Source organism: Equus asinus, chromosome 5 (assembly GCF_041296235.1).
Source record: "Equus asinus isolate D_3611 breed Donkey chromosome 5, EquAss-T2T_v2, whole genome shotgun sequence".
In the NCBI taxonomy this organism is placed as follows: domain Eukaryota; kingdom Metazoa; phylum Chordata; class Mammalia; order Perissodactyla; family Equidae; genus Equus; species Equus asinus.
Genome location: NC_091794.1, coordinates 98453400 through 98471612, shown reverse-complemented (window position 1 = coordinate 98471612; position 18213 = coordinate 98453400). Strand labels below are relative to the sequence as shown.

Sequence of the window (18213 nt, the reverse complement as noted above, 5' to 3'; positions counted from 1 at the left end):
AGGGATTGACTTCTTTCTCCCCTGACTCAGAGCACTGATGGAAACAGGAGCATACTTTGGATATCAGGTTGGAGTACGCTCAAAGCAGTGGCATCTCCTGAGCTACACGAGAGCTGCAGGTTGACTTCAAACCTGCAGGCACCTAGGGCAAGAGATCACAGGCAGAGGATTACAATAGAACATTTAAGACTTTAAGACCAGGGTTAAGACTCTTACAGAAATAACAACATTTAAAAGCAGCCATGTACACAGTGGAAGTCACAGGCCCAGGGAACATGTATGCCCAGAAAATGCCTGAGAAGACCTTAAGCCTTCATACTGCACTGATGACTGATGGCCTTCCCCAGCAAGGAGTCAGTCCGCAAATACTGGAAGGTGTGGCTCTTCTTTTAAGTGCTCAATTATCAACATAAGCTTACAAGGCATACTAATAACAGGGAAACATAGCCCATTCAAAGAAACAAATCTCTAGAGACCAACCTTAAAGAAACATGGACTTTCAAGATACGTGATAAAGACTTTTCTTTAATTGTCAGGAATATCCTCAATAAACGAAAGGAAAACATTAACAGAGACCTAAAGGAAATGAGAAAAACAACAGATGAACAAAATGACAGAATCAACAAAGAGAAATTGTAAAAAGAAGAATCAAACAAATTCTGGAGGCAAAACGTAACTGAATTTTTAAAATTCACTAGAGGGACTGCACAGGAGACTCACACAGGCAGAAGAAAGAACCAGTGCCTTAAAGAGAAGACCTGGGACATGATCAAATCTACGAAGAAAAACAGAAAGATGAATGAGGAAAACTGAACAGAGCCCAAGGAACATAACGGACCCCATCAAAAGAACAATATATGCATTATGGAAGAACAGAAAGCAGAAGGGGGCAAAGAACTAAGCTGAAAAAATAATGGCTGAAAACGTCCCAAATCTGAGGGAAGACAGCGACACACAAATACAAGAAGCTCAATGAACTCAAGTGAGACATACTACCATCAAACTGTTGAAAGAAAGAATCTGTCTAATGAGAATTCTATACACAAAAACTTGTCCTTCAAAAATGAGGGAGAAAGTTCCAGATAAACAAAAGCTAAGGGAATTCATTACAAGACCTGCTCTATAAGAAATATTAAAGGGGGCCGGCCCCATGGCACAAGGGTTAAGTTCGCACATTCCGCTTGGGTGGCCCGGGGTTCACCAGTTCAGATCCCAGGTGCGGACATGGCACGGCTTGGCAAAAAAAAGCCATGCTGTGGTAGGCGTCCCATGCATAAAGTAGAGGAAGATGTGCAGGGATGCTAGCTCAGGCCAGTCTTCCTCAAAAAAAAGAAATATTAAAGGGACTCCTTAAAGTGGAAACAAAAGGATACTACCAGTATCTGGAAGCCATATAAAAATGTAAAGTTTTCTGGTAAAGATAAGTATGTGGGCAAATATAAAAATCTGCACTATTGTAATTTTGCCTCATAACTTGACTTTTTATTATTTTATAAGATTCAAAAGACAAAGCATAAAAATAATGACAAATCTACATTAATGGATATACAATATATAAAGATGTAAGTTGTGACACCAATAACATAGAGCAGGAGGAGGCAGAGGTATAAAGGAGTAAAGTATTCGTAAGCAACTGAAGTTAAGTTGTTATCAGTTTAAAACAGATTGTAATAGGGGCTGGCCCAGTGGCGCAGCAGCTAAGTGCGCACATTCTGTTTTGGCAGCCCAGGATTCACCGGTTCGGATCCCGGGTACAGACACGGCACGGCTTGCCAAGCCATGTTGTGGCAGGCGTCCTACATATAAAGTAGAGGAAGATGGGCACAGATGTTAGCTCGGGGCCAGTCTTCCTCAGCAAAAAGAGGAGGATTGGTGGCAGATGTTAGCTCAGGGCTAATCTTCCTCCAAAAAAACACCAAAAAACCAAAACCGAAAGAAAAAAAAAAAAGGGTTGAGACAGTAAACTTTACGGTTTTTGACACAATTTAAAAAATTTTTAGGTATCAATAACATTACTCTATCACAAAGTCTGATCACAAACAAGTTTGTTTCAACAGCATTTATTCAACTTCATCAATTAGTTGCCAGACTAATACATATTTGGATATATATACTTATACATACTTGCTTCTATGTTCTTGAATTTTAATCTGTACTTGATAAAGTAGACCTGAGTAAAACTGATAACGATGTTGCACTGTAAGCCATTTGAAAATCATAAATGGTAGCTTGCTATACAAAATCATCTAATACAGATTTAAAAATCATCATTTAGCAGTTTGCACAAAACACAACACCTTTTATGTATTTCAGTGAAGGGAAAACCAAGTTCTCATCTTTTATTTCCAAGGAAGGAGATTAACAAGGAGCATCAGACCTAGAAAGAATACATTATTTTCCTACCTCACAAAGCAAGAGGTGTTTTTAGAAATCAAAAACAAACCCTCCCACCCCACCTCACCCTCAACATCTTCCAGAAACACTACAAATGACTAGAGGAAATGGAAATAATTCCTCTACTACAGAAGAAAACATTGCCTCTGCATGTCATTTCGGGTTCAGTGGGATATCTATTGCAACTGCCAATCTGATAAGAATTTCTCTTCTGTAGAATACAGCTGAGTTCACCTGAAATCATTTTCTTATTTGTTCTTTGGAACATGCCCAAGTACCACGGCTGAACCTTAGGTTTTTGGGGCCCAGATAACTTTAACACTGAGAAATGACCAACTTGTTATTCATCCTTTGGGATAAGGGCAAGTATGGGATCAAATAAAGCCAGTGCAATTGTTAGAATTACTTTCAAATGGAGTTCAAGTCAGATCTTATTTATACACAGTGAACTAGAAAATACGCACTTTAATATACCATTCCAGGTACATTAAATGCCTAATGACTACACCAACTAAAAAGATGATAAAACACAAATCCCAGAAAATATTCTAACTCTAATATTGAAAATAAAAACTTAAATTGCCTCATATTTGCTTAATACTTTTTAGAATAAAACAAATTAATATCGTACACTGTTTAATGCACAACTCATTTTTCATCAACACAAAAAAAGTATATATTTCCTATTTTATATATAGGATCAAGCACTGTAAATAATGTAATTCTACAGACTACTGGACTAATCAAGTATCCCCACTTTTTTTTTTTTTTAAAGTTGGCACCTGAGTGAACAACTGTTGCCAATTTTTTTTTTCTGCTTTTTCTCCCCAAATCCCCCCAGTACGTCGTTGTACATTTTAGTTGTGGGTCCTTCGAGTTGTGGCATGTGGGACGCGGCCCCAACGTGGCCTGATGAGTGGTGCTATGGTTGCGCTCAGGATCCAAACCGGCGAAACCCCGGGCTGCTGAAGCCGAGCGCGCGAACTTAACCACTCGGCCACGGGGCCGGCCCCTCCACTTTTAAGTTAAACACTGATGTAAATAGAACACTGGCATTTATTTCTTCTTAATGAATCCAGTTTCCCTTTCCCTTTTGAAACAATCTCAGACTCAAGTTCATATGCTGCAGATGCCACACCTCGAATAGCAAGAACGCTCAAATGTCAAAAAGAATAAATCATAGTGACTCAGTGCTTCCTGGACGAATGAGCAGATCATGATCACCAGATACACTCAGGCTTCCAAGTGCTTTCTCTTTCAGAGCCAAGCATATAAATAGGTACACAGGGATGATAATCATCATCACATTTTGACACACTGAAAGAGTCAATTACAGTACATGGTAGTGCAATCCTTGAGTATAAGTTGAGTAAATCAAGAAAATCAGGGTAAAACTATTACTATCATAATCTAATATTAACATTAATTTCAGCAAATATACAGCACTAACATTTTCATTTCAAAAAAGCATTTGCTATAACCTCACAAAAAGGGAAAAGAAGTTCCTATGTAAAAATTTAACACATAAATACCTCAATGATGGCCCTTGAAGCAGCCAAAATGTCTTATCTGTCCAGAATATGAGCTAAAATGTAACTGTGCTAAATTATTTCTGGATAATTAGAAGGCTATCTTCTTTTCCTAACCTTTTATTTAAATATCAAAGCTTTCATCTCTACATTGAAAGATATGAAATAGTATTGGCCAACTATATATTCAAAGTCATCTATAAGGGAAAGCTGCCATGGATGGGTCTCCATTATCATTTTTCTATCTTATCATGCTAAATGTAGAAAGAAAACAAAAATCCCCTACAAGCTATTTTTAGATCATCACTCAGCTGGTTAAATAAACATTATGCCTGCTGTGTAATGTGATTCCCCTAGTACTTACTCTGCCGAGAATAAACAGACATTATGCACACTCAATCACATGAGACAGGTTTAGAAAACAGCTGAGTCACCCACCAATGGTCTTCCTGCTCCCAGTAACTCAGTGGAAATTTCTGTCTCACCACAACACTTGGCTTCTTCTCCCAGTCCCACTAATAAGTTACAGTTCCCTGAAAGCTTTCCCTCAATAACACCAACCAGTTTATGATAAAGCTCATTTTAGGCATCACGTGGTTCTACCCTCATCCCAACCAACACACCAAGTGCTGCTGACAATACAAAAACAAAGACAAGGAAAACCAGGAGGCTAATTAGGCTGGCAAACTTCATCTCAATTAGGCCAGGTCTACTTTGGAGAAAAACACGTCTCTCCAGTTGACCTGGAGGCAAAGGCAGTTATCACTGCACTGTCCATACAACTTATGCTTTTTATGGACATGACCAATACATCTCCTAGGTTTTCTTTCTAAAGTATCCCTGAATGACAGGGTCTGTGTTCTTGACTTCTACTATGAATAACAAGGCCTCAAAGCAAATTGCTTTAGATTTTCCTTCCTTTGAGGATGCTAATTAGTAAGTGGTATCATCAACGAAAACATTAGGCACACAAAAACTTTTTACTTAAACTGGAATGAAATAAACCCTCAAATCATACATTATTTAAAATGCAATCATTTAATTTTTTTTCCTCAACATCAACTAGAGGTCCTGGAATTAAAGTTAGGAAAGGACATGGTTCCTGTGCCCAAGTGATTTACAATTTACTTAACTCAGCTCTAATAGAATGTAGAAAGTGCTGCAAGGACCATGAAAAACATTTCAATAAGTAAAGCAGAAACTGATTAATTCTTCCTGGGAGAAGGAGATTTCCAGAGAGCCTCCACAGTTAACAGTTCAAAAAGGGATGGATGGACAAGCTGGCAATCAGCCATAAGAGGAGAGGGGCACCATGTGTAGGCAAAACAAAGAGTAAAACAGAAGCACAAGACCTGGAAAAAAAGTAGGCCATGTCCGCTGAACCCTGAATAGGTCAGTAATGCCAGAGCACAGGGGTGGGTGAGCCCACAGAATTAGATTAGGGCTGGACTAAAAAGATGTGTCAGGATAAGTAAGGACTTTACCTTGAGCGGAACCCCAGGAAATGCTGAACAAGGCAGCAACATCATTGGATTTGTTTAGTAAAAATAACTATTACAATATGGAATCCTGGAGAAGAGATCTGTGTCAGGGATACCAGTAGTTAGGGCACTATTGCCAACAGTCTAGGAACATGATGAGAAGGGTCTGCTGGTCCACCACAAAGAAGGCAGATTTGAGAGCTAATTAGTATGCTGAAATAGCAGGACTTTCTGAGCAACTAGATATAAGGGTAAGGAAGCTAATGCTCCAAGGTTTGAGGACGGGGTAGCTAAGAATGCATATAGAGCCAAAAATGATTGGGCCCCAGGCCACCTCTCGGACCTCACCTCCTATCCCAGTACTCTCCAACCACACTGGCCTTACTTATTTCCCTCAACGTACCAAGTTTATTTTCTCTTAAAGTCTTTGTATTAGCTGTTTTCTCTGCTTTGGATGAAAAAGTGAAAAATTCAATTGTATTATGTCAAGTTTTAACCGTCAAAGAAACTCCCAGGTACAAAAGTGTAGAGAGCAATCGGACACGTACAGAACAGAGTCAACTACAGAGAGCGTTCTAGGAATCAGTAGCATAAAACCAACAATCTTTGCCACGAACGAGAATAAAAACAGCATATTATCTGAAATAAACACTCTTGAGACAGGCAAAAGAAAATGAATCTTTAAAACAGAAAGATGGAGTTTCTGAAAGGCGGACGCAAACTCCCATTCCCGAGAGTCGGCTTACTGCAGATATCTACTTTTAATACAAACCATCTATGAAGTAAATCATTTTAAAAATGAGAAAACAGGTTCACAGGAAATAAAGTAACTTGCCCAAGGTCACATTTATAATAGCTGATTCAAAGAGTGAAGCTCAACCTGCTGACACCAATGAAAGTATAGGGAAACAAACACAAGTAGTGAAACAAAATATCAATTAACACAAAACTCAAGACAATGATCACCTGAAGGGAGAAAGAAAGGAGCTCCGATAAAGGAGAGGGGCACAAGAAGGCTTCAAAGATACTGGTGATTGATTTTTTAAGGTGAGTGGTGCTCAGTTGTTTTATTATTCTTCTTTCAAACTGAACATGTTATAATATACCCTTTTATAAGATTATGTATTTCATGATTTTTAAAACAATAGGTGCTTAAAAAAAAAAAGTAAGCAGGATTAGCAATGGTAAAGCAGGGCTACCACAATGCATAACTTGAGGAGCTGTAGCCTGCCGGGCTGCTGGGGCCAACCTGGTGCAGATGAAAGCTCAGTGCAGGATACAACTGGAAGTCAGTTAGTGATAATTACTAGGATTACCAAACAGCTAAATTACAGCTTAGCATAACTTAGTCTGGCTATACTAAGAAATCACACATTTTTAATAAAGTCCATCAACACAGGTATTTAAATTTCTACAGCAGAACCCTCCATCCTGGGAGGCAGGGTAGACAAAACACCTGCTATGTTAGATTGACTCAGGGATAGGAATTGGCAAAATACAGAAATTGAGGAAAGAAAAGGAGCTAGCAATTAATAATCATTAATGATAGGATCAAGGCTAAACAAGAGGAATGTGAAGGCAGGAAGGGGCTTGTCATATTGAGAAGAGAAAGGGATTACAGAATTAGAGGTTTGCAGGCTGTAAAACAGATACAATAGGACTAAACACGGGAAAGGTAGAAGCAGGATGCTGTGGTCAGAAATTTTAGACTTCAAGAACTCAAGAACAGAACAGTTCTAGGTAGACACCAGGTCTAGACCAGTGCTCTTCAATAGAAGAAGAAAAAGTACTTAGAAAAAGTACAAATAAGCAGGTAAAATTAATTTTAATCCAATATACCAAAAATTTCAACTTGCAGTCAATATAAAAACCAAGACATCTCGTATATCTTACCCTTTATAGTACATCTCAATTTGCACTAGCTGTTTCAAGTGCTCAAAAGCCACAGGTGGCTCTAGCGGCTATAGTATTGGGCAGTGCAGGTCTAGACTGTGTCCATGTGGATTGCTGGATATATGTCCATATATAGTTGCTCTGGGGAAGTAAAAAAAGGGAAGAAAGGAGGGTGAATCCAGAAGCCCACAGGCAATGGTTGGATGGGGCAAAAATGAAAGCCAGAAGTCCTCATGGTAAGTAGATGACACACAGTAAAACAGAGCAGCAAATTATAAGCCAAATGCTAAAATCCTCAAAGAATGGAGAAATTTGCCCAGGAAAATCAGGAATGATAGCAAAAAGGAGAGCAATGTATGCACTTGCTGCACAACAGTGATGGGGCAAGGACCTAGAGAGAATAGTAAAAGGCCAGAATAATGTTGAGCCTGCCTCCCAAGATGGAAACAATGTAAGAAAACTAATAGCGTCCACTTGAAAGGATTTCTAGGAAAGTAACCTTACCTAAATTTCCAGAGTAAAGAGACAGAGGGAAGGTGAGAGAGTCCAAGGAAAGCGAGCTAAGGAAGAAACGTGGTACCTGGAACTTCCCAGAAGGTCCACTTACAGGGCAGTAGCAGAGATCCTATGAACACTATAACTATTATGAAATAAAAATATATGCAGATAAGCAAATAAATAGCAGAAGGCAAGTTTCCTGATTCTAGGACTAATCTTCTGGAGCTTAAGAATACATAGTTATATAAACTTTGGAATATTTAATCTTTGAGAAATAAATGGCTTAAATACAGAGTTGGTGGTTAATAAGGAAAATAACTATCTTGCTTAAACTTTGTGAGGTGGCCTTTTCCAAATAAACCCACTTGTGCCGAGCACACAGTATGTACTCTACAAATATCTGGCACTCAAATATTTTTGGGAAGAATGGTCTTCTAAGAAAATCTTTTTATTCAAAGAAATGGTTTATAACAGTAAAAACAATAAAAAGGAAGTATATTCAATAAAATGGCTTTAAAAATAGGTTTGAAGAGAAATCAAACCACATAAACCCTATTTACCACAACAAATCTATATGTACTCCTGTATTTATTTAAGTCATTTCTAACTTCTTCTGTCAGCCATAACACTAGGAATACACAATAGGCATTTTCTTGCAGAACATTCAATTTCTTATAATTTTTCATTCTCGTAAACATCAAGCAAGATGATAGACACAAAATATGAAAAACACTGCCTCTCCAGACAGATTCTCATTAAGCTTATCTTATTACTAGTTAATCGTCAGCAGAATTATTAATTCCCGATGACACGGCTCATCTAATAAATTAAAAAAATGTACACTATCAATCAAAATCTATCTAATCGAAAGCATGGCTCAAACAGATGACTTGGGGTAAATCTGAATCAAGCTTCAGCCAAAACAAAATACAACTAATCTACCCAAATCCTAATAGATAAGTGCATCACCTCTCCTCCACCCCACTCCTCCTATTCCTGTCCTGAAGCAAAACTATTCTTGTTTTATTTGATTTAATTAGGAAACAATATTTCACCTGTTAAAACAAATGTTTTACGATACTGATTTACAATAAGACAGGGAAAAATAAACTTTACAGAAATGTCAAGTCGCCCTTTCAGGTACAATTTTCAAATATTTAATCTTGAATTCTATTAAAAGAGTTACTAGAGGCCAGTCTGCTGGCGTAGTAGTTAAGTTCACACAATCCACTTTGGCGGCCTGGGGTTCACAGGTTTGAATCCCAGGGACAGACCTGCACTCCTCAAGTCACGCTGTGGTGGCATCACATACAAAATACAGGAAGACTGGCATGGATGTTAGCTCAGGGCTATCTTCCTCAAGCAGAAAGAGGAAGACTGGCAACAGATGTTAGCTCAGGGCCAATCTTCCTCACCAAAAAAAAGAAAAGAAAAGAAAAGAAAAAGAAAAGAAAAGTTACTAAGAAATTTACCAATGGATCATATTTCACCTGTCATTTCTTTTGCCCAGGATTCTACAGAGCAATGAACACATGGCAAAAAGAGGAGTGAGAAGATAGTAAAGAAGAATCCGTAAGAGTTAATATCCTTCAGGAAATAAAAGACAGCATACACAAACTGTAAATTAATAACCTGTGTTAGCACATGGATTTTTCCAAATACAGCATAATGCAATGAGGACTGCTTCTCAAAGAAGCGAATAACAGATGTGCCTATTAGACAGAATTTTTCCTTTTCAAGTATTATGTTTGCTTGACAGTTAACACTGCTGAATGATTTTCTGCAAAGTTCACAGATGAACCTCACTGGCTTCTAGATAACATCAAGGTCATTACTGTGGCTTTCTAACTAGTTACCCTGGAATTTCTAAACCATTCTACATATCAACTTTGCCTGCACTGTGAGATTTTTCTCAAACAATTTTACAGGGGACATAAATCAGACATAATAAATACAGTGACAAACAAATAAAATCTTTTAACAGCATTAGGCAATAATATTTAATGATATAAATACCCATATAGCAAGGTCTGGTTTTCAGTGATGATGAATAGAGTTATGAATTGATATTAAAGAATTTAGAAAAAGTCCCACAAACATGATATTGAAATGTCAAGCCAGAGTAGACAAAGAATTCACTCCTTAAAATTAATTCTGAACTTAAAAAGTTAAATACTCTAAAGATATTGTAACACAGGAAATGCAACAAATATTTACCAAGCATCTAGCATTTGCCAGGGCCTTTGCATCTGCTATTTCATTTAATCCTCACACTATCCTGTGCTGCAGGTATTGTTATTTCCATTTAAAAATGGCAAAGCTTCCCACTAGAAGGAGGCTTGACTTAACCACGATCTTGTAATTAACAAGTGGTAAAACTGGGATTCAAAAGCAGCTCTTTATTTTTAAAAAGAAACTCCACTTTCTACAATGCTGGCTTTATACTGCAGCAAACTGAGAATTCTTTTCCATGGTTTATAGTTTGGATGTGGAGGTGAAGCTCTTTGCCTCATAAAAAATAGGAGAAGACTGGCCCCGTGGCTGAGTGGTTAAGTTCGCACGCTCCGCTGCAGGCGGCCCAGTGTTTCGTTGGTTCGAATCCTGGGCGAGGACATGGCACTGCTCATCAAACCATGCTGAGGCAGCGTCCCACATGCCACAACTAGAAGGACCCACAACGAAGAATATACAACTATGTACCGGGGGGCTTTGGGGAGAAAAAAGAAAAAATAAAAAAATAAAATCTTAAAAAAAAAAAAAAAATAGGAGAAGACTGTATGATCAATCTTTTCTTTAAATTAGATCGATAGAGAGAAAATCATTCTGGGACTTTATCCCAGTTCAATTGTTGGGCTGTACTCAAGGCCTCTTCAAGAAGTACTCCAGTAGAGAGGTTATTAATCTCTGAATGGAATCTCTTTTCAACACCAGAGACATGACTGCTAACAAATTAAAAGGGCTGTATTTTAAATGTTATCTAACACAAATACTGCTCTTACTTAATTGTGGCTTTTGGACATTTTAAAATAAATGTTTTAGGCAATTCAACCATTCATTAAGTCATAATATGTATTTTATTCTGCATTAGGATCATCCAATTACTCTTACTCTGTTACTTGAAAAACAGATATTTAACAAGCATTACCCTACGCAAAGTGCACTTTAATATCATTCATCACCCATCTCAACGGCTGTGCTTGCCATGCCACTCTATCAACCCAACTCTAGAAATGTTTACCACAGTAAACACAATTCTAGAATGAGACAATTTTGACACACCGATTTCACATCATACTCTGTAAACTGAAATATTTAGTACAAAAAATGCTGAAACTTAATCTCTGATATTACATTTATTTAAATATCTTAACATGTGAAGTCAGTTCCTCAGAGACAGTATTTATTTGTACCTAACCACCACACAACTCTATATAAAAGCTCGCTTGTGGATTATATTCTGGGAATATTCAGGCCAGAAAAGAGATCAACTGCTCAGAAAAGGTACTAAATTCTATATTCAATATAGTAGTGAACCGGTTTTAAAAAACCTAAATCCCTACCATGGTATGCTGACGAAACACTTATCCAGCTAAGGAATTCAACCTTACTTATTTAATTCATGACAACAGAACAGCTGGAATATTAAGAAAAGATTCAGACCCTTCCTCAAAACAAGCCTTTCTCAGAACAAGCTCTCTAAGGATGTAACAGAATATTTGGCTCTTTTTCAGTTAAGCTTGTACTTGTAAAATACACTTTTACTGAATTATACAAAAAACTTAACAGTATCAGTCAGAAAAAAAACTTCTCTGTTTAGCCAAATAAAGTACTGCAAACAGCCACAAACTGACACTTTTGGAAAATGCCATTTAGAGCTATTTTCATCCATCAAAGATTTAAAGACTTACTTATGATTCAGGCACTGTACTAGTTATATGGGAGAATGAAAGTCTTGCTGTTTTAAAAAATTTGAAAACCACCATCCTGTAGCTTTAAATCCAGGAAGATTTGATTGTATTGAAGCCAAAAGTACCTGCAACCAACGTGTTCTTACTCTGCTAGTACGAGAAGGGTCAATTATACAACATCTGTCAGGATACAATTTGATTCTATCATCAAAATAAATTGGTATACATTATCAACACTGTAAAAACTATTTGAGTACAGACTGTAATGCACAGTATATTATTCGTAAGTTAACAGGCAAAAACAATCCTATTCAGAAGGCAAACCCAAGCTGCGGGCAGACAGCAAAGGGCCTAACACAGTCTCCTGTAGACACGAGATAGAAATGGCTTCTCAATCATCAAAGCCGCTTCTCCTAAACTGAGAACTGGCCCAATTCAGTACATCCGTATGTGGTCTAGAAATGGGGGTGCTTTCTGCTCCTTTCACTGAAAACCGCTCACAACAAAGGTCTAGGAAGTCTCATTTAGGCAGTGAGTATTCCCTATTCCACAGCTTGGTTCTCAATATTAGAATTACCTGGGCCCCATCCCAAGGAATTAAATGCGCATCTTTGGAGAATGGGATCCACCCATCTGAAGACTCCGGTGGCAGCCAAGAATGAGAACCAGTGATCTCCTTCTCATTTCTGAGTAGTGACATTACACGCAGCAGGCAAACACTGTACTGAATTTACTACCATTTTTATATTCTTTATACTTAATTCAATATCTAAAATGCTATGGGTTTTTGCCTTTTACTAGACAGTGATGGACACATATAATAGGACGGCTTTCACAATATACCTGGGACTCAATATACCTGACAGGCTACTCATGTTCCCACGACTGTAATATGTTACTCAAAGCTCTGTTTTTCCCTACACAGTATAATAACCCAGTTCCCTCTCCAATCCCAGTACCAGTTCCCCCAAAGCTGTTGAGCGAAAAGCACTGGTCTGTCTATGAGGAGAATTTACTGCCTGGTTCACTGAATTCTCAGGCACCAAAGGTATTCCATAATCTGTGCACTCCTGGCTCTCTGCTTCCAACGTCAGGCAACGTCAGGGTCTGCTATTCATCACACCTCCTGTTCTTCTGCTGATAACCACCACTATCATCTCAACTACTCTCCTCCCTCCATTCCTCCTGCTTTTATTTAGTCTTCAGTTTCTTGACAGTTTCTTCTCCTATTTCTCATCCAAAACATCCCTGGCCAGAGTTGCCATTTCATTCACTTGCCACACTGGACACAATCTTCACCCTAGGTCCTACTGCTCCCCTGTTAAGACCATATCTTCCTCCACCAGCTTCTTGAATTCCAGATTTAGTCATGTGGCTCTACATTTAAAACCCAAAAGTATAAATACTGTGTGGTTGAATTTTTCTAAAGCCCCAATTTTTCAAATTTATCTTCCCCAAAGTTGTTTCAGGTCGATTGTTTAAAAATCAAAACAGGGGCCAGCCCGGTGGTGCAGCAGTTAAGTTCCCACATTCCGCTTCGGCAGCTAGGGGTTCGCCGGTTTGGATCCTGGATGTGGACATGGCACTGCTTGGTAAGACATGCTGTGGTAGGCATCCCACATATAAAGTAGAGGAAGACGGGCACAGATGTTAGCTCAGGGCCAGTCTTCCTCAGCAAAAAGAGGAGTTTTGGCAGCAGATGTTAGCTCAGGGCTAATCTTCTTCAAATAAAAAAATCAAAACATACTATTTGCTGTTTCATAAAAACAGTAAGTGGTGGTTGTTGTCCCAGAATTATTTATGAAAGCCTAGTTTGTCTAAAATGAACCTGAAATAAAGCACTATGCTGAATTATGAGAAAGCAAGAAAGAATGCAAGCAGTTGGGAACTGAGGATTTGGACTCGTCCTCAGGGTCCAATGGTGCTACCTAAGGTACCTCAAGCAAATCATTTCACTTTTCACACTCAACCTTCCCGATTTACAAAATGGGGATAGTCCTATCTATCTTATAGGATTACTGTAATGATGAAATAAATACAAGGAAGTAATTGAGAAATGCTCTGAAAACTCTAGCCTATAAAGTAATTTATCATCAAGATATTATCCTCAAATATAGTAATCTGATAATAGGACGGCACAATAAACAGTTCATACTGTTACCATTTAAGTTATATTAAGAAGGGCAGCTTTTAGTTAAAATTATTTCCACGTGCTTCCACAGTGAGATTCCCTCTACCACTGTCCTGTCTCTGCTCAGAAGTTGCTATTTTTGAGGAGAATCTGTCCATCTGATTCCTCCAGCATTAGGTCTACTTTCAGACCCTGTTAAAGCAATAGCTTCTACTATGAGAGTGTCTTTTACAAAGACCCTCTAGGGACAGCCCTTCTTCAAGAAATCCTATTGCTGAACGTTTTTGGAGTAGCTCAAACTAAGCAGAACACAAAGATTTGGTGAAGGATGTCTTTTTGATGCATTCAGCTTTCTGAGTTTTCCTCTTTTCTATTAAGTTGTACAGAGTTTTATAATCCCATTTTCTAATACACACTTCAGCTTTTTCCTCCTTTGGTTTTATACTTCCTAATTTCATTGCTGCCGAAGTTAAAAAACAATCACTCTCAAAACTAAAGAGTATGAGCTTGTACAGTAGTGCCTTCTAGGTCCTTGACACTTAGTTTCTTTGCCTGTTGGCCAGCCTCCAGTTCTTTTGCTATTTCCCTCCCTTCTTAAATGTTGCCAAATGGTTATGTAAATAAGCCAGCTGGCTTCTGAGTCATCACTTCTGTATCCAACTTCTCTAACTCCCAACGTGAACCTTGATATACTCTATGAATCCATAACTGTCCTTGGAATTTTTCAGATTTTTTTGAACACGGCAGCTGTTGCTCATATACTAGTATTTCTGTCACTCCTTCTAAGCACGCCTATCCTCTTGGTGGTAACCCAAGACGCTTTTCTCTAAACCTGCTATTGTTTTCTAAAAGGAGAAAATCTTCATGTGTGTAAAATTTAAAAAGCTAAGAAGAAACACAATATTTAGTCTATACTGCATTTGGTGTAAAGAAATAACTGCTGATTTGGCAATCGTTTCTTATATACGACACCGAAGGCACAGGCAATGAGACAAAAAACAGACAAGATTTCATCGAAATTAAACACTTTTGTGCAAAGGACACTATCAACAGAGTGAAAGGCAACTAAAGAGATGGGAGAAAATATCTGCAAATCATCTATCTGATAAGGAATTGAAATCCAGAATATATAAAAAACTCCTACAACTCAACAACAACAACAAAAATTCAATTAGAAAATGGGCAAAGGACTTGAACATCTCTCCAAAGAATATATATAAATGACCAATAAGCACATGAAAAGATGTCCAACATCACTAATCATTAGTGACACGGAAATGTTTTACACCCAAACACACACGCATATGAATATTCTGACGCCATCATCAAGTTTGCTATTATCAAAAGCAGCATATTCTGAATGACAGTAGACACGAGTTGGCCAGTTCAAAGCTGGAAGCATTATAACGAGAGTTAGTTATGATATAAAAGCTCTTCATTCCTGGTATTAGATAAATCACTGTAGCAACTTACAGCTAGTGTTTTACAATCAACATCATCAGAATAAGAAGTACACTGATTAGGGGCATGAATTAAAGGAAATCTGCAATCCTTAAATTACAACGTAACAGTCCTCCATTCACATCACTGGTTCATTTATTTTCAACTTTTCTTATCTTCTGATATATGACTTTAACACTACACATTTTCCACTCAGTAACACTTTATTCACAACGCACAAATTTGATCCAAAGTGCTATTTGTCATTCATTTCTAAAGATAACATTTTCTGTTTTGATTTCATCAAGAATCTTTTAAATTTCCAAATAGATTTTGTTATTGTTTTTTTACTCTTACATTATAAGACTGTAAAATTATGTTCAACTAAATTATAATTCTCTTAAGTTTTAAAAACTAATTACGTTCTGTAGAGTTTCAGCTTAAACATAATTTGCATTTTGTTATTCTTTTGTTGTTAAGCTCTTATTCTGTAGAAGTACATTCAGAAAAGAATATATGATTGGAATTTTACATTTTTCTCTGTAGCCTAACATATGACTGAATTTTGTAAATGCTCCTTGAGTATCTGGGGGCAAAAAAAAGAGATAAGTCTTAGCTGAATGAAAAAAATTGAAAAGAATTTATTATTATTTATAATTATTATTTCATTCAAGCTGTCCATAGCCTTTTACATTTTTTATTTTAGTTGAATCAGTAAAAAGTTCTGGTTTTTTTTCCTTTGGAGGAAGATTAGCCCTGAGCTAACTGCTGCATATCTTCCTCTTTTTGTTGAGGAAGACTGGCCCTGAGCTAACATCCGTGCCCATCTTCTTCTACTTCCTGCATGGGACGCCTGCCACAGCATGTCTTGCCAAGCAGTGCCATGTCCGCACCCAGGATCCAAACTGGCAGACCCTGGGCCGCTGAAACAGAACGTGCGAACTTAACCGATGTGCCACCAGGCCAGCCCCCTCTCTCTGTATTTTTAAAGTTTGATAATTATGATGTTCAAATCATTGACATCCTCAATTATTTTTATCTTGGTTGAATGTGTACAAAATCTCTTTCATATATATTCTTGTGCTAATATATATACTTATATAAAGTAAGTTTACTATTCCTGTCATTATCTATATCAGGGGTTGGCAAACTACGGCCTTTGGAATGTACTTTTATAAGGGTAGCTGAGAAAGGGTTTTACAAATTTACAAATTTAAAGGGTTAAAAAGGAAGAAGAAGAACATGCAAAAGATCATCTGGTCCATAAAACCCAAAATAGTTATTATCTGGTCTCTATACTTAAAGTTTGCTCATCTATGTCAGGTGTAGGCAATTTTTTTCTGTAAAAGTCCAGATAGTAAATATTTTAGGCTTTGCAGGTCATACAATCTTAGTAACTAATCAACTCTGCACTTGTAGCACAAAAGCAGAATTCACAACTAAATTAGTATGGCTGTATTCCAGTAAAACTTTACTTATCAAAAACAGGAGGGGGGCCAGATTTGGCCCTTGGCCAAAGTTTGCAAAACCCTCAACTATATGATAAGTTACTTATCTAGCCATTTCTCTGAGAAGTCAGTCTCCCACACTAATTATGAATAGGTCAATTTCTTTTTCCGCTCTCTCTTTTCTTTTTTTGGCTGAGGAAGATACACCCTAAGCTAACATCTGTTGCCAATCTTTCTATTCCTTTTTATGTGAGCTGCTGCCACAGCATGGCCGCTAAGAGACTAGTGGTGTGGTTCCACACTCAGGAACCAAACCCAGGCTGCCAAAGCAGCATGCACTAAACTTTAACCACTAGGCCATCGAGGCTGGCCCCAATTTCAATTTCTTTTACATTTACTTTATAGATATATCCCAACCCAATTATTAAGTAAATAGAGTTTATGCTATTAGAACTTCTAGAAATTAAATCTTTTATGGTAGGAATTCTTTCTCTCTCCCATATGGCTTTTTGCCTTGAATTCTACGTTGACATCTAAAGGCTATTTATACCTGCTTTCTTTTTATCAGGATTTTTCTGTTAAGGTTTCCACACTTTTGTTTTCAATCTTTCCATGTCATATTTAAACTCACATACCTAGATTTTGGCTTTTGACCAATTTGAGTCACTATTTAATAGGAGAATTTAACTTCATATTACAGTTACCAACATGCTCCACAGTCCTTCTATTTCATCATATTTACTTTGTATTACCCCCTTTTTTCCATGTTTTGTTGAATTTATTGGGGTTGGGGCCGGCCCAGTGGCATAGTGGTTAAGTTCTCGCTCCACTTCAGCAACCCAGGGTTTGAAGGTTTGGATCCCAGGCGCGGGCCTATCCATCACTCATTAAGCCATGCTGTGGCAGCATCCCACATATAAAATAGAGGAAGACTGGCACAGATGTTCGCTCAGAGCCAATTGTCCTCACCAAAAGAAAAAGAAATAATTCATTGGGGTTTACTGGTCCCATCTTATTCTTTACTAATAAGGAAATTATACATCCTCTTGCCATGGTTTGTGCCAGTTACTTACATACTGTCTTTCAGCTCTAACTCACCCTGTAAGTGGGAGGGTGCTTTCACCTCCTGTCAGTATGGCTCCAAACACCAGCTGCATTCAGATCCCCAGCCTCTCAAAGCCATTTAGAGATGCCAGAAGCAGACAGGCATACACATTTGATATTCAAAGTACCAGCCTCACCTCACTCTCTTACCTACTGAGTTTCTGACATCCAAAACCAACCTGCAGTAACTCATTTCTCAGAAGTGTGAGTCCTAAAGGACCCTTCCTCCAAGCTCCTAGGTTCTGACACCACCACCATTTTCTCTCTCATTCTCTCAGCTCTAAGGATGTTAGCTGCTTCCTGCAGTTATTAATCTCTGGATTACCTCAGCATCCCCTTGATAATCAATTAGTTACTATAACAAATTCATATATTAAATCCCCTCTA

The 18213-nt window shown here is 37.9% G+C and overlaps 1 protein-coding gene across 50 annotated transcripts in view; it reads right to left on the bottom strand.

Moving 5' to 3' along the window:
- EIF4G3 (eukaryotic translation initiation factor 4 gamma 3) overlaps positions 1-18213 on the bottom strand; it is a 319514-nt gene that overhangs the window by 172785 nt on the left and 128516 nt on the right. For 5 of the 50 annotated variants that reach the window (XM_070510799.1, XM_070510775.1, XM_070510783.1 and 2 more), the window contains one exon: positions 7298-7438. The exons of the other annotated variants lie outside the window; for them this stretch is intronic. The gene's annotated coding sequence lies outside the window, so the exon portion shown is untranslated. The remainder of the gene's footprint in view (positions 1-7297; positions 7439-18213) is intronic. 50 annotated transcript variants of the gene reach the window in all.